The sequence below is a fragment of the Gekko japonicus genome, unplaced genomic scaffold (genome assembly GCF_001447785.1).
Source record: "Gekko japonicus isolate JY-2015 unplaced genomic scaffold, Gekko_japonicus_V1.1 scaffold1876, whole genome shotgun sequence".
Lineage (NCBI taxonomy): Eukaryota > Metazoa > Chordata > Lepidosauria > Squamata > Gekkonidae > Gekko > Gekko japonicus.
The window spans coordinates 199,666-226,149 of NW_015169836.1; the positions used below are offsets into that span (position 1 = coordinate 199,666).

General features: G+C 46.2%; 1 protein-coding gene across 1 annotated transcript in view; it reads right to left on the reverse strand.

Moving 5' to 3' along the window:
- The window catches only part of XPR1 (xenotropic and polytropic retrovirus receptor 1), a 137,767-nt gene that overhangs the window by 9,817 nt on the left and 101,466 nt on the right, over positions 1-26,484 (reverse strand). The window lies entirely within an intron of this gene.

The window sequence follows — 26,484 nt, forward strand, 5'->3', positions numbered from 1 at the left end:
CGAACAACTTTGCATAAACCTCCACACTTTCAAATGGAGTGGACAAAACTATGGATGCAAAGGATTCATTTTGGCAGACATGCCAGTGACATTTTACATGAGGAACATGTACATTATGAACATTTAAACCACAACATTGTGAGTTTTAAAGCCAATGTGGTGTGGTATAGTGGCTGGAACATCAGACAATGACTCAGTTAAAATCCCCATTCAGCCAGGCAGTTCACTTAGAAGACATTGAGCCATCCATGCCCTCTCTTAGCCTACCTCGCAGGGGTGTTACCATAAAACGAAGAAACTAATGTGTGCTTTCCTGACCTTCTGAGAGGAAGGCTGGGATGAAATAAAGTACTGTACGTTTTACAAAGATACGGATCTTAAGAGCAATTTTCACAAAATCCACACACACCCGTTATTCACATGTGCAAAAACATCTCAAAAGGTATGAGTTTGAAACTTAATAAGGGGCATCGTCCGTTTATTTAAAATATTTGTTACCTCCCCCAGGCATCAGGATTTTACTTTTTTTGTTTTTTTGCTGTCAAGTCGCAGCTGAAGTATGATGATCCTGTAAGTTTTTCAAGACAAGGGACATTCGGAGGTGGCTTGCCATTGCCAGAATACATACCATTAACTTAAAACTAATAGAAGCATCAGAGAAAATAATCAACAAACAATAAAAGTAACAGGTAAAGTAATTAAGTAAAACAGCTGCAGCAGCAAAAAAGAAAAGAACGCTCCTAAAAGCAGCTAAAACCTACCTAGAAATGAACAGTTCCCCAGAGGTGGAAGGACAGGGCATGAGGTTCTTAGACAGACTACCCCCTTCAGTCACACCCACACCACAAAACACCTGGCCTGGGTAAATCAGAGCTTAGAGCTTAATAAGCGTGGTGCCAGGGGAGCCAATGCCGGGGGTGAAGGCCTCAGGAAGGTGCCACCACAGAAAAGAGGGTCATACTGGTCTGCCGTATAGAGACAATAATACAGTCTATCTTGCAGGAGTTGACAGAAAACACATTGCACACACACATATAATTTTTGTTGTTAAATCTTCACAAAATGCTGTCATTCTAATTTTGTCCAGTAGGTGGAAGTGAATGGCTGGGTATGGAGGAAAATGTAGATGCTATGTTCAGTGGAAGACATGTAATGAAGCATGCCCCACTATGCAATTCTAGTGCGATACAGGTGGGTTATGAAGGGTAGCGACCCAGAACACGCGTGGATCTAGGTTGGACTGCACACGGATTTTCTGCCTGAATACATGGATTTTTTAAAAAAGAGACAGACAGACAACCTGCTGCTCTAAGAAAGAACAAAAATGCAACAAAGAACCTTGTGGCAAATTAAAAGACAGTAGCAGACTTATTTACGGCAGCCGCTCTCAGTGATGAGAGCCCTCTTCACCAGATGGGAGTCTGACATGTGTCTGGTCAGCAGCTGTGCTTAAAATGGAGGACAGGCACAGACGCCCTCCCACAAAAACGAGGCTTACCCTGCCTCCAGTTTCAATTTGCATCCAAGCCTGACTTTCACTCCCATCTCTTCACGACTGTTTTTGAAGAACCTCAAGACTCCCTCGGCAGAGAGCACTACACGCCCTCGTTTAGGGCCACGGCCGGTGAAGGCACCCGAGCCCCTGACCCAAACGAAGAGGAACGGGCCCTCAGATGATGTGACTTAAAACCAGAGGTCGATTTGGGGGGGATCGCTGTTCCCCCGGGTGAGGGGCGGGGGCGGGGCACACGACAAAGCCCCCGGCCGCCCCCTGCTTCCAGCCTCATTCTGTTGCAGAAGGAGGAAGAAGCAGGAGGGTAAGTTGGCGTCCTCCCCCTCTGCCTGGCCGAGGCCACTCCACGTGGCCTCCGCAAGGACTCCCAGCCCCATCCAGGAGCTTCCCCGAGGTAGCTGTGTTAGTCTGTTGCTGCAAAATAGTCCAAGAGCTCAAATAGCACCTTTAAGACTAACAAATAGCACCTTTAAGACTAACCTTTAAGACTAAGACTATCTGAGTGGTGGGTGTGGCCTTATGACACACTCCCGGTGATGGCAGGGGGTGTGGCCTCATGACACACTTCCGGTGATGGCAGGGGGTGTGGCCTTATGACACATTTCCGGTGATGGCAGGGGGTGTGGCCTTATGACACACTTCCGGAGATGGCAGGGGGTGTGGCATATGCTAATGAGTTATGCTAATGAGTTCCCCTAGCTCTTTTTCTACGAAACGACCCCTGCTTAAAACTGGTTCCAAGGTAGGACAAACACAGCACTTCTAAAGGATGGGGCAGAACATGAACGGGCGAAGAAAGTCGGTCAGATCTGGTGAAGTCATAACGAGGGCCAACACAGAATTTAGCGGAGTGTAGAAACATAGGTCAGGCAGCCCTGTTTGCCCTTACCCCTTGAATTGCCCTTACACCTTGAATTAATTATTTAGTGGGTTTTTTTTTTAAAGCTGCCTCTCAAGGGAACCTGCTCAGGTTCACTGCTGCTTCAACCGCACTGTCTCTATTATACAAACGTTTTGCATGCTGAATGAACAGTCAAATACCCGAGCCACCCAGACTGCGTGGAACAGGAGGGATTAAAATGTAATGTATATAAGTAATAATAGAATCACACACTTCAATGGTCTATAATTTGGGGATGCTCCTGGGTACAACAAAGATGACTTACCAACCATCTTTACCACTGCAACCCCAGAAAACACATACCACAGTAAATTTGCATGTATAAAACTGATTGTACTTCCCTCATGACGCTTGGCACTCATGAGGAAGTTAAATGCACATTTCTAGCAACAAGCTTCAAAATACCTTTAATCGCATTACTGGAAATAGACCCATTTAACCCCTTTCAATGTGCCCAATGTTTGCTGGGTGGGAAAACAAAAGAGTGCCAGGCAGCCACATGTAAGGCCAGCTGTACGTATCCAAAGTCTGCATTAATTGGCCATTTATTACAAAAGGGTTTACAATCACAGTGCCACAGCACAGCACTCTGGTGGAGATGCATGGCTTCCCAAACATTATGGTCTTCATTACCACTTGGATCACCCAATAAACGTCAGTGGTCCGCATTGCCTCTTTTCCTTTCCACAAGAGTTGACAACAACAGTTTATCTGTAACATTCATTTAAAAGGACAGTAAGAAGCTTGGCTTAGAGGTTAAGACACTGAACTGCAGACCAGAAGGTTGGTAGCTTGGCAGTCCAAGACCCCAGCGCCACGTGACAAAGTGAGATCCCGTCTCTGGCCCCAGCTCCTGCCAACCTAGCAGTTCGAAAGCAAGAAATTTCAAGTAGATAAATAGGTACCGCTTTGGTGGGAAGGTAACAGCGTCCTGTGCACCTTGGCATCTAGTCATGCCGGCCACATGACCACAGAAATGTCTTCAGACAGCGCTGGCTCTTCGGCTTGGAAACGGAGCTGAGCACTGCCCCCTAGAGTCGGATTCGACTAGCTTTCGAGCAAGGGAAACCTTTACCTTTTTAAGAAGCTTAGTAGGATGGCACTGATTTCCCAACTAGAGCTTGCTGATACTCAGATGACCATAAACAAGACACTGTTCAAACCCTTCTCCTCTCAAATGTGACACAGGGCCTGCAGTAGAACTGTGAGTGTTTTAGGCTCAGATTATGAGACACGCCCAATGAGTAAATCAAAATTCTACAGAACTCTTCATCAGGACAACTGAACCGTCAGCTAATTCTGTGAATCAAAAGGGACAAAGGCAATATTTGCATTTGTAATCAAGTTTGCCCTGTACATAGCTGAGGAATCTCCTTCTCTATTGTGTTTATTAAAGGTTTGTTATTAAAAGGATTTCAAAGACCATTTGTTGTCTTATTAGACGTGGGGTTTATTTTTATTTGTTTAACTTTTGTTAATCCCCTTTCCTCTGTTAAATAGCTTGTAGTTTATCACCTGCCAATCTTATTTTCCAGACAGCAGGCTAAGGGTCATGCCTTCTAGCAGTCTCTCATTGCCAGCAGGGCCTTTGGAGAAAAGGCATAGTAATCTAGTTATTGCACAGGTGCACCCACACACTCAGCCAACCTGAGAACCTGCCCTGGACAAGGAGTGCAGGATACACATTTCATACATAAATATATACAGTTTTATGTGAACTTTCCCTCTGATTTATATATAATATACATAAATCTAAGAGTAAAAGCAACTGAACACCAGAACCAACAAGTAGGTTCTGGATTCTGTAAAGATGCAGTTGCACACTAAATTGTAGTAGGCTGAATCCCACCTAAGATGTCCAAAGATGAAAGGGATGAGGTTCAGTGACCCCTCCCCAGGCTGCAGACCTCTGACTTTCCTTCCAAGCTATTCTGGGGAGGGGTCCCCCCACCCACAGAGGTAAAATTTAGGAGGGGACATTTTGGATAGCAGCAGGACGGGAGAAATGAGAAAGTCATGCTCTGCTAAACAGAAATCCTTCCATCAGTGGGGATTTTCAGTGGGATGGGATCCAAAATCTGCAATTAAGCAATAACAAAACAGGAAGGTTTAAAAGACTTTAAATGTTAAGACTTTGAAACCTGTTTTGTCATATGTTTACATTACACCCACACACCCATACCTTGTATGGCATGTTCCCATTGTTCCACACATGCCCCACCCAAGCTGGCATTTGCCAAATTCATGGGTCAGAGTCTGAAAACCGCCATGTTCACATGAGCTATAATTTCACATTTAGAAAGGTACTTTAAGTCCTCAAGGCTCTTTATCTTAAGACCCGTTGGCAGTGACAGGGTTAAATCGAGGAATGAAACGTGAGTGGGAAACAACAAGAAAATAGATTTTGGCTAAATACTGGAAGAAAGTTTCTAACAGTAGGAACTGTGAAACAGACTGCCTCAGGAAGTGGTGAACTCTCACTGGATGTCCTCATGTAGAGCCTGTTGGAGATGCTATAGATGTGTATTTCTGCACTGAGAAAGGGGTTGGACTAGATGTCCTCTAAGACACCCTCCAAGTCTACCACTCTAAACAGAGGCTCCTCTTTAGGAGGCACACTCTATTTCTTGAGATAGCTTTCGGTGTTAACGTTACTGGATTGCGGCAAACTGTTCCTTTTCCCAGGGGGTAGCAAAGAAAGTATAGGCAGTTGGTTTGCAAGAAAGACAAAATCCTGGAATATCTACAACACATCTTCTTGAATGGAGTATTATTGGGGGGGGGTATCATGTATTTTTATTCTTAAAACATACGTGAATATGAAGAGATGAGCTATGTCATCCTGAACTACTACAGAAGTTAGTGTTTATCTTCCTGTGAATGTGACTGTAGGGACGAACCAACCTCTAATCAAAGCAGTTCCTAGAGAAAACAGCCGCAGGTTGCCTGTAAATTAATTCATAATGAGAAAAGGATGGTGCAATGAGACAAAAGGAGCACTAACTGCATCTTTAATTGATTTCCTATTGCCAGATTTCTGTGCACCCACAACCACCACCCTCACACACTATCCTACATTCTTCCTGGTATTTTGGGGAAACAGAAAGCAATAATGGTGAAAAGCTACGTGGGATCTTCCCATTTTTCTGTTACCGTATTTTACTGTTAAAACTGGAAGTGCAGGAAGGCCATCATGTGCAGAGTTGCTACAATGTGCCAAGGTGATCTTTCCGGATGGGGTTAATTTACCACCAGCGAAATAAAACAGGACTCAGTGGCACCTTAAGATTAACAAGAGTTATTCCAGCAGCAGCTTCCGTGAGACAGAGCTCACCTCTCCTTGAATGCACACTAAATCATGAATCAACTAGATAAGCTCCTACTCACAAAAACTTATGCTGGACTAAACTGCCGGCGCCACCGCACTGTTTGACGTGCCACGGGAAATCCATCATGCCCCAGGTGCACACACACCTGGCTGTTACCGTCTGTGACTGCAGTACCAATGTATGTGGCTTGAACTTAGGGTATCGTATGGTTTCCTGATATCCAGAGAAAAGCCTGCGCAAACTAGTTGGGCATTTACCACACTTTCCTAGGAGCAGGGGTCATTTTGTAGAAAAAGAGGTGCAGGAGCTCATTAGCATAATGCATTAGTTTAACTTATTTGCATATACCACACCCCCTGACATCACCGGAAGTGTGTCAGAAGGCAACACCTACCACTCAAACTCCACTGGGCTGCTTTGGATTGCTAGCTATTGGGGAGGGGGGGGAACGTGAAGATCTGCCCTCGCAGAGGAGGGAGAGCTTGTACCTGAATAAAACTTGGTCTTAAAGGTGCCACTGGACCGTTTTGGACCAGGGGGGCGGGGGGAGCTCTGCAACGTACCTGGCTGCTTCTTGCTCTGACTGAGGGCTGCTGGGAGCAAGGGGTGGGGCTTGTTGCATGTGCCCACCCCCTGGGCTCTTTACTGCCAGAGCTCCGCTCCTGTGTGCTCCTGCAGGAAATGACCCCTGGCTATGAGACTTTGGATAACACAACACACAGAGCTGCTGGGAGTTGCCTGCAGCTGCACAAGGATTCGTTGTATGATCTATTTTTTAAAAAGATGCCTTCTTAACACCCCACGGTTGGTGCTGCCATGAGCTGGCTGCGACCTGATGGCACCACCATCTTCTTCTATATTACACACACACACACATTGATTGGTGTGACGTTCATGGTTATTTCCCTCAAGGGCCCAAAGAGCGTGTCTGTAACTTAGAGTCACGAAACCTGCTGTTGTACTGACAAGAACTTTGGCATACAGAGCAGCCTCAGAGCTGCAGAAATATTCTTAATGGGAAGGGCAGTAAAAAACACTAGAGCGGAAAAAAAAACCCAATCATACTTCAAAGGCCATCTCCAGGTAGGTTTACAATATTTTCAAAAAGGGCTGTCAAAAGAGTGATTGTAAGAAATGGCGTCAGCGACACAGAGAACTCTATTACCTCCTTGCGCCGCATTATCGCTCAAGCCAGAAAGTATTCACTTGCGGAAGCAGATTATTTCTGCCTCTGTCCCCCCTGGGCCAGGATTCTTTCCCACAGCGGTTGGGCTGGGCTATGCCCTCTGGCTGTTTACACACCTCAGTAATTCGACATTTATATGTCAAGGTTTCACTACAAATCTTCCCCAAACCCAAGCACACCTGCTGGTCTTGCACCCTAAAACCGTCTGCCCGCAGTGGTGCCACATATCTCAATCTCCACCGGTGACTCCTAGCAGTCCTCTTCAGTCATGTTTGGAAGGCTGGAAAATCAGGGCATTGGTATTCTACCCACAGCCCCCAAGCGCCATGTGCCTCTAATATCCACACACAACAACAGGTACCTGCTGCGTATGGTTATGCTCACATCTGTGTGCACCTCAAACAAATGCAGCTTCTGCTAGTGGACGTTCATGTAATGAAGCCATTAGGAAGCTAAAAACATATATAACAGATTGAGGACAAGCTGGTGTGCTTAAACACCTGCCACCCTTCATCAGTGGTGGGTGAAACGAAACGAGATTTTCTTTACCTTTCTTGCCTATTTCAAGAACTTGTCATTGCTGTCACTGGTACAGCATAAAAACAAAACTCATACTGGGCTCATACTGGGCACAGATTTCACAGAAACTTTGAGCCAGATGGCACGATAATTGTAACTGGGGCAGGGGTTGGGCTAGGGGTCCCCCGACACGACTTGCGGCCACATGAATGCTCAGGGAAGTCACTTTCCAAAGTGCTCTAAAGCTCCATGTGGCTCGCCTTGACCTCGACGGGCCAAGCAAGCCGGATCTCATCAGATCACGGAAGCTAAGCAGGGCTGACTCTGGCAAGAACTTGGATGGGAGACCTCCAAGGAATGCCAGCAGTTGAGAGGACAGGGGCAGGATTTATTCAGCCACTTCTCTGAATGTCCTCCAGACCCCGAATAGGGGTCAGTCACCAGAGGTCACCATGACTTCCAGGTGCACACACCGTCAGTCACCAGAGGTCACTATGACTTCCAGGTACACACCCACTCACACACACATTCACATATGAAAAATACAAATAAAAATAAAATAAAGCTCAATGTGGCTCATGGCTGCACTGTCCTGCAGGAAATGACCCCTGGCTATGAGACTTTGGATAACACAACACACAGAGCTGCTGGGAGTTGCCTGCAGCTGCACAAGGATTCGTTGTATGATCTATTTTTTAAAAAGATGCCTTCTTAACACCCCACGGTTGGTGCTGCCATGAGCTGGCTGCGACCTGATGGCACCACCATCTTCTTCTATATTACACACACACACACATTGATTGGTGTGACGTTCATGGTTATTTCCCTCAAGGGCCCAAAGAGCGTGTCTGTAACTTAGAGTCACGAAACCTGCTGTTGTACTGACAAGAACTTTGGCATACAGAGCAGCCTCAGAGCTGCAGAAATATTCTTAATGGGAAGGGCAGTAAAAAACACTAGAGCGGAAAAAAAAACCCAATCATACTTCAAAGGCCATCTCCAGGTAGGTTTACAATATTTTCAAAAAGGGCTGTCAAAAGAGTGATTGTAAGAAATGGCGTCAGCGACACAGAGAACTCTATTACCTCCTTGCGCCGCATTATCGCTCAAGCCAGAAAGTATTCACTTGCGGAAGCAGATTATTTCTGCCTCTGTCCCCCCTGGGCCAGGATTCTTTCCCACAGCGGTTGGGCTGGGCTATGCCCTCTGGCTGTTTACACACCTCAGTAATTCGACATTTATATGTCAAGGTTTCACTACAAATCTTCCCCAAACCCAAGCACACCTGCTGGTCTTGCACCCTAAAACTGTCTGCCCGCAGTGGTGCCACTGGCCTCCTGCCTCACCCGATTCTGGGATTCTCTTTGATACCTTCCTTCCCCATTCTGTTTCCTCATCAGTATTCAGTGGGTGTAACAGAAAGATGCTGTTGCTTTAGGCAAGCAATTATATCTCAATCTCCACCGGTGACTCCTAGCAGTCCTCTTCAGTCATGTTTGGAAGGCTGGAAAATCAGGGCATTGGTATTCTACCCACAGCCCCCAAGCGCCATGTGCCTCTAATATCCACACACAACAAAAGGTACCTGCTGCGTATGGTTATGCTTACATCTGTGTGCACCTCAAACAAACGCAGCTTCTGCTAGTGGACGTTCATGTAATGAAGCCATTAGGAAGCTAAAAACATATATGACAGATTGAGGACAAGCTGGTGTGCTTAAACACCTGCCACCCTTCATCAGTGGTGGGTGAAACGAAATGAGATTTTCTTTACCTTTCTTGCCTATTTCAAGAACTTGTCATTGCTGTCACTGGTACAGCATAAAAACAAAACTCATACTGGGCTCATACTGGGCACAGATTTCACAGAAACTTTGAGCCAGATGGCACGATAATTGTAACTGGGGCAGGGGTTGGGCTAGGGGTCCCCCGACACGACTTGCGGCCACATGAATGCTCAGGGAAGTCACTTTCCAAAGTGCTCTAAAGCTCCATGTGGCTCGCCTTGACCTCGACGGGCCAAGCAAGCCGGATCTCATCAGATCACGGAAGCTAAGCAGGGCTGACTCTGGCAAGAACTTGGATGGGAGACCTCCAAGGAATGCCAGCAGTTGAGAGGACAGGGGCAGGATTTATTCAGCCACTTCTCTGAATGTCCTCCAGACCCCGAATAGGGGTCAGTCACCAGAGGTCACCATGACTTCCAGGTGCACACACCGTCAGTCACCAGAGGTCACTATGACTTCCAGGTACACACCCACTCACACACACATTCACATATGAAAAATACAAATAAAAATAAAATAAAGCTCAATGTGGCTCATGGCTGCACTGTTTTCATGTGTGGAAATGGCTGTGGGAGGGGCTCTGTGTGCAGTTAGGTTCCCTGGAGACTCAGTCATGTGATCACAGAACACATGGAGCCCAACAACAGGGTGGAGAGCTCCCTCCTGCGGCCATTTCGGCACCAGAGGGAAGGCTGAAGCTCCTCCTCCCTCATGCAGCACTCTCAAGCCACATCGAACAACGGAGCACTTTGGAAGGTGAGTTCTCCAATCATGCATGTGACTAACATCACACATATCATGATATTTGGCTCTCAGCTTCTTTTTAAAAGTTTCTAGACTTGGAATATTATGGAAAGTGATAATGTTTCTCACGTTGCTTTCTGTACCTCCTCCCCCCCCCCGAAGAAAAATTTCTGAACTATAGCATCATTATTTGGCCCAAAGACTGTGAATCGAGAAGTGGATTTTTTTTTTATAAGTGGGCATAGTAGCCTCAAGCCTGAGCACAAACTCATGGCATACTTCAAGGGGTAACTGCTTTCATGCTTGTTTCCCTTCAGACATTGCTAGTAGGGAACAGTCACAAAACGGATAATATGCAAGTGCAGCCATGTAAAAGCAACATTGTTGTGCTGTTTATAGAGGTTTTTGCACACTTCAAGGCTATATAACCCTTCTCAGTGATGCTGAGTATTCTTCTGGCAAAACTTAAGAGGAGCTGTCCCTCCAAATATATTCACAGTCATGCTTGAAGGCAACAGATATTCTTGGCAGAAGGAAATGTAATCTCCTGTGTCCATCTACCTATTAAACAGCCGTGAACAAAATTTGCAAAATGCGCTGTCCACTTTCTACTAGACTGCCATTTCCCCCTTGCTGGTTTTGTCCTCAGTACTCTCCCCATTTGGAGCTGCGGTGGCTCAAGTGGTTAAGACACTGAACTGCAGGCTGTGGAAGGTCGGTAGTTCAGCAGTTCGAAAGCAAGAAATTGCAAGTAGATAAATAGGTACCACTTCGGTGGGAAGGTAACAGCGTTCCGTGCGCCTTGGTGTTTAGTCATGCCGGCCACATAGGGTTGCCAAGTCTGGGTTGGAAAATACCTGGAGACTTTGGGGGTGGAGCCAGGAGAGGGCGTGGTTTGGGGAGGGGAGGGGCCTCAGCATACTACAATGCCATAGAGTCCACCCTTCAAAGCAGTCATTTTCTCCAGGGGAACTGATCTCTTTCAGCTGGGGATCAGTTGTAAAAGCAGGAAATCCCCAGGCCCCACCTGGAGGCTGGCAACTCTACGGCCACATGACCACGGAAACGTCTTCGGACAGCGCTGGCTCTTCGGCTTGGAAACGGAGATGAGCACCGCAACCCTAGAGTTGGATTCGACTGGCTTTCAAGCAAGGGAAACCTTTACCTTTTACTCTCCCCATTACCCCTCTGCATTCCGGTTTCTAATGCAAGACTAGTACCTTGCACAGATCCACAAGATACCGTCGCAACACTTATTCTTTCACATTATTATTATTTGTGAGAAAGTAGTTGAGGTGAGAAAGATACAGCTGCCATGGACCAACCGGGCACAGCCAACCTCGAAGAGGCAGACGACTCTGAGGAAGAGGAACGGGCAGTTGAATGAGGTCCCAGCTTGTGGTCCGTTGCAGAGGACTCGCTGCAGAACACAACTGCGGCCCTGCCAGGCTGACAGTAGCTTCCCAGCTGTTTAGGCCCATGGCTCAGAATAAGATCGTGTCCCACCCTCCACCTCGCCTCCCTTGTCTCCAGAACTGCTGGAACGGAGACGGAGGAGGGTGCGCCATCAGAGGCTGTAAAGAGGGCGGAGTGTGCGATTAGCAGCTCAGAGACACCTGGGTCTAGATCAGAGGTCGATTCGGGGGGATCGCGGGGGATCGCAGTTCCCTCGGGTGAGGTGCGGGGGGGCACACGACGAAGCCCCGCCCCATGCTTCCGGCCGCCCCGCTTCCGGCCCTCATTCAGCCAGGAGGAGGCAGGAGAAGAGGGAGGGTAAGTTGCTTCCTCCCCGCCTCTCCCCACCCCTGCCTGCCTGGGGCCAGGGAGGGCCTTGGCGGGGCTTCCTCACACTACCGCTGAGCTTGCAGGTCCACCGCCGGGCCCCTGATGGGGCTCGGCAGTGGAGCCGCAAGGCTGCCGGCGGCGGCCGGAACCGTTCTGTTAGTCTGTTGCTGCAAAATAGTCCAAGAGTTCAAATAGCACCTTTAAGACTAACAAATAGCACCTTTAAGACTAACCTTTAAGACTAAGACTAACTGAGTGGTGGGTGTGGCCTTATGACACACTTCCGGTGGTGTCAGGGGGTGTGGCCTTATGACACACTTCCGGTGATGTCAGGGGTGTGTGGCATATGCTAATGAGTTCCCCTAGCTCTTTTTCTACGAAACGACCCCTGGTCTAGACCGTAAGTAGGAGAGCACCTGCACCTGCATGATGCATGCGACCCCGCTGCAAGACAAGCATCTCTGCTATAAAGGGTGGAGAGGGGGGGGGAGGATAATTATTTCTCTCTCAGTAAGAGGTGAGACATGGCTGACAACAAGTATAATGTTTTATCGTGTTTTAAACTGAAATTGCATTTATTACAATGATGCTACCCGCCCTGAGCCCACTCGCGGGATGGGCAGGATATAAATGCAAACAAACAAAAATAAATAAATAAATAAATAAATAACCCCCTTTTTAAAAATGGCCAGAACAAAACTACATGGCTGAATTGCCATTCTCCGCTAACATGCCCCTCATGAAAGAAATACCAAACTACGAAAGAATGGTTGCTTCACGTTTTCACCCTGAGCATTTTGGGAAATGCAGACTGTCCACAACAGAAATATTTCCACAGCAAACACAGTTAACATTAAATTTGCTGCCTACCAAATGCTCTTTGTTTACCCTCTCGAATTATCCCTGAGAAAGCAAACAATGTATTCAATGCAGCTTGGGAGGGGGAAAAAAATCAATGCCACGCGTTATTAAAGGCCTGGCTCACAGCACAATGGCTCAGATGATAAGCATTCTGGGAGAGTCAGCCACTGCAGGTAGCTGTGGTTTCTGCTGATTGCCAAAAGCCACGATAATAGGGCCAGGAAACCTGGAGAGGTTATCAAAAAGCTACCTTAATCTTAAAATAAGCACTACAGGAAGATACAGGCCTTCTGACTTCAGTCTTAACATTACCTGCCATCCACCAAGCTAGAAGCTTTGCATCCATCTAAAGATCTCAGGCCGTATCCAACTCCGCAGACAACAAGCTGAAGGGCAGAGTGTGGATGCAGAAGCTGGAGGCTCCTATTAAGCAATACCCCATGCACTACACTTTTACTTCTGCCTTTCCTTTGACAGAGTCACCTTTGCTACACCCTGCTAATTTCACGGCATTGTATAGAAAGCACGACCATGTGCTGCACTTGCTGTCTTGCTTTGTCCGCAAAGAACACTAAGCAGCTTGTATAAGGTGTTTCAGGTGGTTTATCATTCGGGCAGCAATCAAGGTAAGATTCCTTTGGCTTCTCCAGTAGAACTGTGCCTTTAGACCAGGAGAACCGAGTCATACAACTTCATATGAGGATTATTCTGCTACCAGGAAAAGGGCTGTTTCAAGTAAGGAGATTACGGGTCACTACATTTCGAGCTGAAGAACTATAAGTAGCCTAGCATAGCAGTAGGGAGGGGCACTCCTCTTACAGGACACAGAAAGGACCCGTTTCAAAAGGATTCTTCTCATCCTCCAACTCTCTAGGTTAAATATTAAATCTAGCCCTATTGATAAGAATCAGGATCCTAGCATCGTAAATCAGAATAAGCATTTTAGGTGCTCTTGAACTGATGTTGAAGAATTGAGGGTCTAGAACACTGTGCTAAAATAATCCCAATTTATACAACTGGAGGGAAAACACACCATGTTGTAAGTATATTTGATAGGTAATGAAGAAGAACCTCCATATTCAGGGGCAGCAAACCTCTGTATACTAGTGCTAGGACACAGCACCAAGGAAAAGCTTTGACCTCTATATCCTGGTTGTTGGCCCTCCAGGGCAGCTGGTGAACCACTGTATTAAACATGATGTTGGATTTGATCCAGAACGGCTCTTCTTATGTTCTCATTCTGTTGTGCAAAAATGCCCTTCACCCTTGAATAAACCTCGTTATTTTATTAATTAAGGCTACACTCTACACATGCTCTAAAGGCTGCTTAAGGTTGGCAAAAGGAAAACTACAGGAGATGAGTCATCTCTCTCCCAAGCACAGAACACTCCAGAGCTTAGTTATGCAAATGGCTCTAGCTGAAGTAAGAACAAAAGGAGAGAGAGAACATTTTACAGCTTGATGGAATGTCATAGCTAAAGGGACAGAGACTGGGACAGCAAAAAGGCTAGATCAGGGGCATCGAACTCACTTGTTACGAGGGCTGGATCTGATGTAAATGAGACCTTGTTGGGCCGGGCCTTGTGTGTCATAAAATGTAATGTCAGGTAGCAGAGATATAAACTTTATAAAGGGCACAGAGAAACACAATTAAAGATTTTTTTAAACTTTAAATAAAACATGCGTAAAACACTAGCACTCTTGCAATATTTTGTCCAACAGTCTCTGATAAATGGCCCCTCTTGCTCTGAATTACTGCATCAAAATGTCTGTGCTGTAGCAATCCTGAGTATGCTGTTCAGGTGTGTATGTGTAAGCTGCAAACCTACTTTTGATTTATTGACATTCATGATAGAAATCTCATGCTCAATGTTCTGAGCCTTTGGCTGCCTGACCAGCCAAAGATGATAAAAGGCCAATCTGGCAGCCGAAATGACCTTGGCCTCCATGACAGACGTTTCTGTCTTCTAGTAATTTTAGTTCCTCCTCTGTATACCCTTCTAGTTCTATGACAGCCACCACAAAATCTTCTCATTCATGAAGAACAGTGTAAGCCTAGTCAGAGCTGAATTATATATCAGAACTGGCCATCGTTTCTTGGTTCTGGTTGTTGAATACATATTATACATGTAATAACTCTTGCCTAAAGAGTGAAACAAGACCTGAGAGGGGGAGGAGCCTCGGACACAGCTTTACGAGACTCAATCACACAGAAGAGGCTTGTCTATCTATCTCTCCTGTGCAACTGAGAGAGTCTGGTAAAGTAAATTGTGATGTAGCAGCAGCAGCAGAACTGGGAAAAGAAGCAGGAAACAGCCAGGGCCTTGTGGGCTGGATTGCAGCCCTCCGAGGGCCTGATCTGGCCCCCAGGCTGCATGTTTGACACCTCCGGGCTAGACAGTAATTTTTTCCAGGAAGTCCAGCATGGTCCCAGAGAGGGATGGACTCTCAAAGGGGAGATTATAAATTCTCAGGATGTGAGAAGGAAGCTCTCTTCCCTTTGTAGAACAAGGCTTGAAAGACTTAAGTATTTACGCTGGGACTCCATCTTGACCATATTTGAGGAACAACGTGAAAGTCCCATCTCTGAGAACAAAGGTAATATGGACTTTTAAATGCTGCAACTTCAATAATTACTAGTCTGTGCTAATTAAACATAGTTTAGAATAAAGTGTAGGGTGACAGGACCACAGTTTACAACTTTTCTTTGTATCTTTTCTGATCCTGATGCATGGATAGAGCATGAGTACTCTTTTTATTTTTGTTGAATAAACGTCTTTGTATTGTGAAAACTCATAGCTTGATCTCTGTAAAGACACCACACTTAGTCTTGCTATCCAAAGAGCAGTAAAGCGGAGGGGAGCTCACCACGCCTTGAACGCGATAGCCTAAAACTGCGACGGTGCCACTCATCGTCCCTGCACTAGCCAGGACAATCGAAGTGGGAGATGCAGCAACTAGGCAGGGTCTCTAAAGGTCAACGTGGGTTAGAGTGACAAATCTGTCCAGCAGGGGATATTCTTTCAGATTTGTTGGTGGTGAGAGTTACTACCTAGAGAGAAATCCAGTGCCTCTCGGGAGCAAGGGAAGCGGGGTTGGCAACAAGCAGAGATTTGGGACAGCAGTGGGGCTTTTCCAGCCTCCCAGCCTCGTGAGTCTGTCTCTTCACATCTGTGTATTAGCTTAACTTAATAAACACTACATTCTGCAGAAATGGAAATAAAGCATTTAATTACCAAGCCATTATCTTTTCTTTCCTTTTTTTAAAAAAAGATACATCTGCACATTCAACAATTCTAGGTCTTTCAAAGTAACTTACTAATTCCAGCAAGTGATTTTCCTTTTATGCTCACTGAGAATTAAGCTTTTTCCCTCTTGAGTCCCTAAGACTGAAATCTCAATACACTGCCCTCCATGCACCTTAGTGCTTCCTGCTCTCCATTAACTGGCAGACCCCATTAAGCAATATAAACTGCATTTATCAAACTTCCCTGGAAATTACAACTATTAAAAACCATCTGCCTTAAAGACTGTACTTCAAGACCATTACAAATCACTTTACTGAAAGGAGGCAGAAGTTATTGCTCCTCACTCCATCAGCTATCACGATTAAATACCTTACAAAATCACATTAAACAACACTACGATACTCAGAAAAGATTCCAGTGCACAATATGTGCACTTAACAACTGAGATTCAAAACAGCAAGCTGTGACAAGTACAGCTCCCCCCCCCAACCCTGACCACCTGATTCCCTTCCATTTTGTTTGCCTATCATGGCCAAGCATTGCTTTAAAATGGAAGAAGAAGCACCTGTTGGTAAACTGAATCAAACTGGGGTTTGATTACGACATTGTGCCTGCATGCTGGATCAATACCACCTTCTGCAACTTTTCTGCTTATGAATACCTCAAACGAAAAAGATATCCTCCTCAAGGTATGCTGTACTATCAACAGGCAATGGCACGCTCAATTCTCCTAAAAGTTACTATCCTTCATTCAAACGGATAACTTGGGTTACACATCTGTTAAAGCACTACATGTATTTGGTAGACTAGATATTGTGGCACAGTAGGATCAAGGTCATAGTGTACCAGAAAACATTAAAGGGAATTGATCACAGGCCAATATGAGGGGAAAGAGAGGGAGAAACTGTGCATGGCTATTTCTCTGGCTTCTATTTCACCAGTTACGTTTTTCCAAATCTGTCTTCACAAGCCTAATTCCAATTTGTCCCATTCAGTCTAATTCCAATTTGTTGTGACTTCTGAATGCAGGTGCCTGGACAAATTAGAATTCTGTTTCTTCCCATAAATGAAAATTCAAAAACCCTGATCTAACTTTAGCTTTAAATCCTGGTCTGTGGGAAGAAACAAAGTTTGATGTGCCCAGGTGACCAGAGTCAGATGTCATGAAATGTGCCTGCACACGAAAGCTTGTGCCCAGAATTAAACTTTGTTGGTCTTAAAGGTGCCACTGGACTCAAACTCTGTTCTACAACAAATCTGAGTTAGACTGAAGACCACCAGGATGGATTGGGGGGGGGGGGACAAAATGCCAGGGACCCACGAATCAAAGCAAGACATGATTTGCTTCCACATAACGTTTGGGTTGAATTTGAGCGATTTGGGTTGTTTGTGATGCCTGAACGCAGCCACAGCTGGGCCGATGCAACAGGTCTTTCTATGCTACTTCACACATTTTTTTCAAAGATCCATCTAAGAATTTTGAAGTTTATATTTAAGAAATATTACACCCAGAATGCAACAAACATCCACATGCAAAACCATGTTAAGCAAATACACCAAGGCTGCGGTCACACGTAACAGAAGCCACACAACAAGTGAGACGGAAAACAGCCGGAGTTTCCGGGCGCGATCTCACCAGCACATCTGGGAAGCGTAGCACTCCCGTGGCTCAACCGAGGCTTCCAGCCGAAACTGCGTGGCAAAAAACTAGTACCTTGGAGGTACTAGTTTCCAGAAACTGCGGGGCAAGGGCGGGCGTCTGATCGCGTTTCCGGAGGCATCTGGCGCCCGCCCATGTCCCCTTGCAAATAAGGTGTGTTTTTTTTGTCCAAGTCTCTGTGGATGCGCATGCGCACCCAACGGAGCATGCGCATTTGTCATGTACACAAAAATAAAAAACAGTTTGCCGCGGCGCACGCTTCTTCGTTGCGCACCGGCTTGTCCTAGTTTGCCGCGGCTCGCGCTTCTTCGTTGCGCGCTGGCTTGTCCTGTGATCGGCACCTCTCTCTTGCCATGGAACCTCCACGGTACCTCCACAGGACCTCCACAGGAGGTCTGATCGCGTAACTGCGCAGGGCAAACAGCCACGCTTCTCCTCTGCAGTTTCCTGCCCGTGTGACCGGGGCCCTAGAGTCACAACCAGGTGTAGCTTCTTGCCAAGTGGATACGATTTACTTGGGGGAAACCAGGGTTGCTGACATGTATGTGAAAGAGTCCTCAAAGGAAGACCAAACCCAGCATTGTCACTGTTCTGCATTGACTGACAGGGAGATTTATAGCTAAGCACTTGTCTGCAACTGTTTACTTCAGGAGACTGACAGTGGTGAGCAAGTTTTTGTTTCGAGTTTTTGAAGATCCCTGATAAGCATCTAAGCAACTCCAGGTTTCAGCAGAACACAGTCTGAAAACCATTGCTTTGGATGATGATGCAGCCTTCCAATTTGGTCTTTATAAACACACAGCAATCCATACAATTGTTAGCAAGGGACCAAGCTACTTAAGAGATGATAAAAAAAAAAAGTAATTCACTTCTACATGTAGCAACAGCTGCCGTGATCAAGCTGTTTGGTTAACAGATCCCCCCCCCCTCATTTTAATTAACGTCTGTTGCTGGAACTCATTTAGTGAGAGAAATAGATGGTAATTAAATAGCCTGAAATAGATCTGATGCTTTACCATATTTTTCAGGTTGCTGACAGCTCACCTTTCCCTATTCCTATTTGGATCATCTGGAAAGGGCACAGGAGTCAAAGCCATGGCCTCAGTTTTCAAAGGCAGTGTGAGTAACTTAGGAAGGAGCAACTCCGGGGAGGCTCAGCGCTGGATGCTAACCAAATTATCGCAGCTGAACTTGTGACAGCGTTCCCGTCCAAGCTGCAGAAAGGAAAGTTTACTTTCCAGCTGAGACGTTATTCGGGGGGGAGAATGTATCAATGAGTCTTTGACGAGAAATCAGGAGTTATTTTAAAAGGACTGTGGGAAGGGGAGAGAGGATCAGAAGGCAGGCTACAGCGCCAGGGGGAAGAGGACAAAGTTGTAAAGCACCACAAAAGTCAGTTCTGGCGTTTTAAGATTGCTGCACCCCTCCGTCTTCAGGTTTGCAACGTGGCCCTCTCTCTTGCGGCTTTTATAAAGCCTGGAATATAACAGCAAGTGGGGTGCAGAGGTCTGATGGATGAGCTCCTGCAATAAACCATACACACACACACACTGAGGTTAGAACTGAAAAAGGGACCTCACTTTATGTGCAGTTCCACCAGTGCAGAGAAAGAAAATGCAGGGCTCTTAAGCTGGCTGAGAAAGGTTCCAAAACAGATTTCAGGCTTAAAACAAAAAAAAGATCTTGGGGTGCTGAAGGGGTGCTGCTTTGGAGCTAATGCTGTCTGCTTGCATGTTTACTGGGGCTTCCTATCAGCTCCCCTGTCTATTGTTCAAACTGATATTACAAAAATGCTTGAAGTCTCCAATACTTCCTGTTCACAAGGAAGTTTATGCTGTGAAGCTCCTCTTGAATTTCCTACTGCTCAGGGTAGTGAGGATGCGAAAGGAGAGGAGCCTTTGATGAGCGTAATGGAGCACAGCAAAACACACACACCCCAGCATCTTTAGGCCACACACTGAAATCTGCTGAAATAAATATTTTCACAAGATTCAATAAACGAACAGGTGCAGTACGCCCTTGGTTACAAACAGCTTTTGCAGAAGAGAGGATTTACCAAGTTATGGAACACAGGAGTCTGAAAAACAGACTAATAGAACTTCACACACATAAATGGATTATTATGCCTCCTTGAGAGAGGGGGCAGTCACTCCCACCTTGAAATGGGCTTCAGCGTAGCCACTTTTAAAGAAATCCACCCTGGACCCATGAGATCTCAATAACTATCAGCCAGTCTCAAATGTTTCATTCTCTAGCAAGGTGACTGAACCGGGCAGCAGTGTTTCATTCTCTAGCAAGGTGACTGAACGGGCAGCGGCTGGATAACTTCAAACTTTCCTGGATGAAGTGAATTGTTTAGATCCTTCCCCATTTGGTTTTTTGGGACAGGTTATGTGACTGAAACAGCCTTGGCTGTCCTGATGGGTGACCTGCATCAGAAGATGGACAGAGGGAGTGAGACTCTGTTGATGCTCCTGGACCTCTCAGCAGTTTTTGATACCACTCATCGTGGTATCCTTCTGGACCACTTATCTGGGCTGGGATTGGAAGGCACCATTTTGTGGTCATTCCTGTCCTACTTGGAAGGTTCCAGAAGGTCGAGCTGGGAGACTGTTGCTCAGTCCCTTGACCTCTGAGGTCCCAAAAGGTTTCAGCTTGTCCCCTTATGCTTACATCTACATGAAATCACTGGGAGTGATTATCCAGAAACTTGGGCTGGATTGTCACCAACATGTGGGTGGCACTTAGGACTATCTTGCACTGTTGGCTGATACCAAGGAGGATGCAGAAACTGTGCCTGAAACAATGCCTGGAGACAGTTTTGGGTGGATGCAGGCTAATAAACTGACACTTAGTTCCAACAAGATGAAAGTGCTATTGGTGGGTGGAAAATATGACCTGGGACCTAAGGTGTCACCCATTCTGGATAAGATTGCATTCCCCTTGAAAGAACAGGTCTGTAGTCTGGGGCTGCTTTTGAACCTAGGCCTACTGCTGGATAAGCAGGTGGTAGCTGTGGCCAGGAGTGCCTTTGACCAGCTTCAACTGGGTAGCTAGCTGCAGCCTTTCCTGGGCTGAAAAAATCCGGTCACTGTGGTACATGCCCTGATTACATTTAGATTAGATTACTACAAGGCACTCCGTTTGGGGCTGCCCTTGAACAGTGTTCAGAAATGTCAACTGCTGCAGAATGCTGCAGCCAAGATGTTGACTGGAGTGGGCTGTGGGCCCCGTATCACTCCAGGCTTGGTCCATCTACCCTGGCTCCCTATCTATTTTTCAGTTACACCCTATATGGTTTGAGACCAACATATCTGAAAGTCCATCTACTCCAGTGGTCATCTTCCAAGGTCCTGCTTTGGGTGCCCCAGCCTTCTGAAATTAGGTCGGTGACAACTGGGGACAGAGCCTTCTCATTCGTGGCACCAAAACTCTGGCACTCTCTCCCCAGGGAGACTGTCCCTTTCTGTTGCCATCTTCTGCTATGGCGTGAAGTCTTTTTTGTTTGTTTCATTTGGCATTCCCTCAGCGATCCTCCCTGCCCAATGTTTTAATTGTTGTTTTTATGTTTTCGTATGTATTTTAGCTCTGGTTTTCATAGTTCTGATCAGGGCTATTTTTGAGCAGGAACGCACAGGAACGGAGTTCCGGCTGGCTTCAGAGTTGGCCACGCCCACCACAGCCAAAACCTCTGCGTGCCTGGCTACAGAGGAAAGGCCTGGAGAGCGATCCTCCCACTGTTGACTTCGAGGCGGGGAGGCAAGGGGGGCCCCTGGAAGGATCGGGGAGGCATTTAAATGCCTCCCCATGTCTGTCCAAGTGCTGGCTTGCCCGGTCTCTCCACAGCCGCAGGGTGCCCAGGCAAGCCAAGGGAAGGCATGGGGGTGTAGCCTAATATGGTAATGAGTTTTTGCTGTTGGGTGTGGCCTGTGGCCTAGTATGCTAATGAGTTCCTGCTGGGCTTTTTCTACAAAAAAAGCCCTGGTTCTGATGATGTGTTTTTGTTAGTTTTAAATGGTTTTAAATATGCAATTTTATTATGTATGTTTTTAATTTGTTAGTCAACTTGATAGCCCTTATGAAAGCAGAAAGGTGTGAATAGCTTTATTCACAGAAAAGGACTCTTAACACATTGAGCCCAAACACATTATATGGAAGAAGTCGCACGGATTTTAATCAAAATTACCTACATATATGTACTCAGGACCTGAGCCACAGATAACTCTGCCTATATGGAAGTGTTTGGTGCAGCTATTGAAAATTCTGTCCTGCAGGGGTCAGCAGCTAGCTTAATCTACATAACTGTGCAGATGCAAATCAGACTTTGGAGAACAGCCAGAAATTTCCTTGACTACAAAAATCAATGAAGGCCATCAAAACAGCTGCAGCGTGTTCAGTGGTTCTTACACAAAGAAAGGAGGGAAGCCAACAATGGCCTGACCTTCTAAGAAAGGATGATGGGTTTCTAGGCTGGTGACTCAGAGACACACTACCCCCGCCCCCCCACCCCTGCCTCCAGCTTTCCCTGAAGTCAGTGACCAGCATCTAAGAACACACTGGGGAAGGGGGGAGGGGAGGGAAAGAAAGCTCTGAAAAAATAATGAACATACTTCTGTTACCACGGCAACCATGATCACGCCGTTCTGCACAATTCAGGCGGTAAGCAATAAGGTACCCCTCCCCCTTTCTTACGTTTATGCCCCCTCCAAAGAATATCCACTCTTTATAGCAAAGAACTGGCTTCCCACTCTTTGTCTCTCCAAAATGTTGGGGTGCCTTGGCATGCTGCCCATACAGGTGTGCTCTCTCCCCTTGTCGAGAAGCCGTGGATCATGTGGGGCACGCATACAGATAAGCCTGGAGTTCTGATGGGCACAGCATGCCATCACAGGGCTTTTCGGCTATCACAACGGACACCTGATGATGCTTTATAGACTGCTGCGACTGCTACCACAGTCATTCCGTCTCCAACTGGGGCACACATAACCCTCCCTTTGAAAGCATGTTGTCATCTCTGTCTGAATACTTATGCCCAGGGCTTTCTTTGTAGAAAAAGTCCAGCAGGAACTCATTAGCATAATACGCCACACCCAAGAGCAGAAACTCATTAGCATATTAGGCCGCACCCCTGACAGCACAGCTCATTAGCATATTAGGCCGCACCCCCATGTTACCAGAAGTGTGGTCATCCAGCCACACCCACCTTTCGCTTCTTATTCTGTTTACCTTGTTTGTTGTAAAAACCCAGAGCTTTTTTTGTAGCAGGAACGCCTTTGCATGTTAGGCCACACCCTAACATGCGTGGCCAACTCAGGAGCCAGCCGGAACTCCGTTCCTGTGCGTTCCTGCCCAAAAATAGCCCTGCTTATGCCCTGCTTTTCTCCCCACCAGGGACCCCAAAGCAGCTTACGGCACCGTCCCCCTTGCCTCCATTTTATCTTCACAATGACCCCCTCCGCAAAGTAGGCTAGGCGGATAAAGACTGACTGGTCCACCATGGTCACCCAGTGAGCTCCCATGGCAGGAGTGGGGGTTTAAGGAAGGATCTCCAAGACCTCAGTCCAACAGTCTTAATCATTACACATCATGTGTGCTGGTTAGGCTCGGTTTAAGGAAGGATCTCCAAGACCTCAGCCCAACAGTCTTAATCATTACATCATGTGTGCTGGTTAGGCTACACCAGGGCTTTCCAAAATGGCAAACCTATTTCATGCACGAAAAGCTTGGTTTTAAAGACTAAAATCCTATGCATGTTTACTGGGAAATAATTCCAGCTGACTGGGACTTTAGAGTAAATGTCCATAGGACTGCCCTGGAAGAGAGTACAGACTGGAAGGACAAATCCTGTAGAAGGTCCAGCACTCCAGTGGATTCACAACTGCCACTTTTACATGGATACCTTTTCAAGTGAGGACTACCCTGGGGTGTTTTACCTTCCCAAGAAAGGCTGGGACAGGGCAGGTCTGGGAGGTGATGTGTTTCCCAGTCCTGGCCTGTGATAAAACGAGATCCAAAGGTGCTGCCAAAACCTTGGGAGTTGTCCTTCCAAACGTGCTGTCACTTTAATCAAAACGTGGCTCCCCAGCTTTCCCCAAGTTAACCAGATTTTTTTATTATTTATAGCAAAGGGGTAAAACAGGTTTGATCAAAAGACGTCCACTGCATGGGCTTCCCCCTTCACCTACCCTGTTTCCCCGAAAATAAGCCATACCCCAAAAACATGCCCTAGCAGGATTTCTATGCATTTGTGGTATGAGCGCTTATGCCCTGCTTTTCTCCCCACCAGGGACCCCAAAGCAGCTTACGGCACCGTCCCCCTTGCCTCCATTTTATCTTCACAATGACCCCCTCCGCAAAGTAGGCTAGGCGGATAAAGACTGACTGGTCCACCATGGTCACCCAGTGAGCTCCCATGGCAGGAGTGGGGGTTTAAGGAAGGATCTCCAAGACCTCAGTCCAACAGTCTTAATCATTACACATCATGTGTGCTGGTTAGGCTCTACACCAGGGCTTTCCAAAATGGCAAACCTATTTCATGCACGAAAAGCTTGGTTTTAAAGACTAAAATCCTACGCATGTTTACTGGGAAATAATTCCAGCTGACTGGGACTTTAGAGTAAATGTCCATAGGACTGCCCTGGAAGAGAGTACAGGCTGGAAGGACAAATCCTATAGAAGGTCCAGCACTCCAGTGGATTCACAACTGCCACTTTTACATGGATACCTTTTCAAGTGAGGACTACCCTGGGGTGTTTTACCTTCCCAAGAAAGGCTGGGACAGGGCAGGTCTGGGAGGTGATGTGTTTCCCAGTCCTGGCCTGTGATAAAACGAGATCCAAAGGTGCTGCCAAAACCTTGGGAGTTGTCCTTCCAAACGTGCTGTCACTTTAATCAAAATGTGGCTCCCCCAGCTTTCCCCAAGTTAACCAGATTTTTTTATTATTTATAGCAAAGGGGTAAAACAGGTTTGATCAAAAGACGTCTACTGCACGGGCTTCCCCCTTCACCTAAGTGCCAGAGGCAGCTTCGCACGCATGCATGCAACTGGGGAGCACAAAGGGAGCGGCCACTGCCTCTTGCCTCTAAAGGGAATGGGGAAGGGCGTGAGCACGTGCGGACATCAGGTGTGCACAACTATCAGTGTTGCTCTCTGGATCAGCAACCACAACCCTACGAAAGGACAGGACGCCTGGGTGAAAGGGGCACCCTTGAATTTGGGAGGCAATCTGGTGAAAGAGAGCATGTTTGCATCATTCCCCAGTATAAAATTTGACACTCAGGGCAAATATAAGTTTTTGGATTGACAACTCTTTGGTCTTGTCAAACAAGTGAATAGTCAACATTATTTCTATGATTTTTTTAAACTCCTTAGTCCTAGGTATGGCTGTCACAATACCCTTTAAAATGTAGTGCGTGAATATGACAAACACAAGTATTGTACAGGCTCTGGAACTGACTGCATCTTCCCATGGAGCGATGCTAACCAGCATTTGCTGCTGTGTACTGTGTGAAAGAGAAAGAGGTGAAAAGAGAAAAACAGTGTTCAATACAGAAATCTTGCCTATTCAGACCTGTTAGAGCAAATAAAGGCAACCAGAAAACACTGTGAACTAAAACAGTTTGTTTAGGTGCGCAGGGGGGACGACATAACTTATAAAAGATCTTAACATTAGTAAAACTTCCAAGAAAAAGAGATATTCATATTTATTTCACACATACATGCAAATATACAAACAAACAAACAAGGTATGGAGTTTTAAAAACTTTCCTGCAATCGTAATTTGAGGGGGAGGGGGGGGAGTCCTGAGAATGTTTTATGAAATGAAACAAGAGCTGAGCTTATGAGTTGTTAATAGATCTAAGGCAACACATTCACTTGGTTCTGACATCTTCAATATAAGTAATCTACTGCTCCCTGTGCAATGCTGTGTCTCCCGTGACTACTGTTAATCTTGAAGTATAGCTCTTATGTCAGTATCTCCAGGTTCTAATCCCACTTCAAACTAGTGCCTCCTTTTGCTGATCAGCACCAAGGCAGGCCAAGAATCCCGTGTGCTCTTAATGTTCCAGGAAATATAAATCATCAGGACAGGGATGAGGAGCTTCCAGGAAGGCAATCAAAGTTTATCTGAGTCTTGCAGTTCCTAAGATTGCGCTTCCGCTGTACCCGCAGGTGAGTAAATGGCTCAAAACATTTGTTTGTGCCAATGTGTGTGACAGATCAGCCATGCCTTTCCAGGAACAGACTAAAAGCCTCTTGACTGACATGGAACTCGAGGGGGGAAAGAACAAAGGCAGACACAGTGACTGCCTGAAGGAAGTGAGGGACTAAAAAAGCTTTATTCCTCTGCAAGAAGAGCAACAATAAAAAGAAAATCAAGTCATTTTGGTTTCCACGGAGATGGGGGAACATGAGAGATCAGAGAACCTCAATCTGCAGATTAATGGGTTGGAAACAACTCCCCATCATCTCATGGAAAAATAAAAATTACACATGAAAGTCAAAAGGCTGCTTTCTAGCACCGGACTCATTTCATGGTTGAGCTTGATCCAGCGAGCCACTAGCAGAATAGCAAAAGGACATTAATTGTTACACAGCCTTGAAATGCTATTAATTTTCTTACTCATCTAGCAGCTTAAAAGGTCCCTGTTCATACTGAAAAAGCGGAAAAATGTGACTCTCTTCCCTATCCTGTCGGGGAGGGAGGGTTTACAGCTATTACTTCCCACCCTGACAATCTTTCCTAAAGCTGGGACCTGTGAAAGGGCAATGAGAGTTTGTAATTTTCACCCAATGTCTTGAAATGCTGATGATGGGACAGGCTCCATAACCTCGGGCTATCCCATTACATGCAAGCACATAAGCCTCTTCTTAGACCAGATTCCAAACTCATTCCATTACTCCTATTTTACGTTCATGTAACTATACGTTACATATATAGGAGCTGCGGT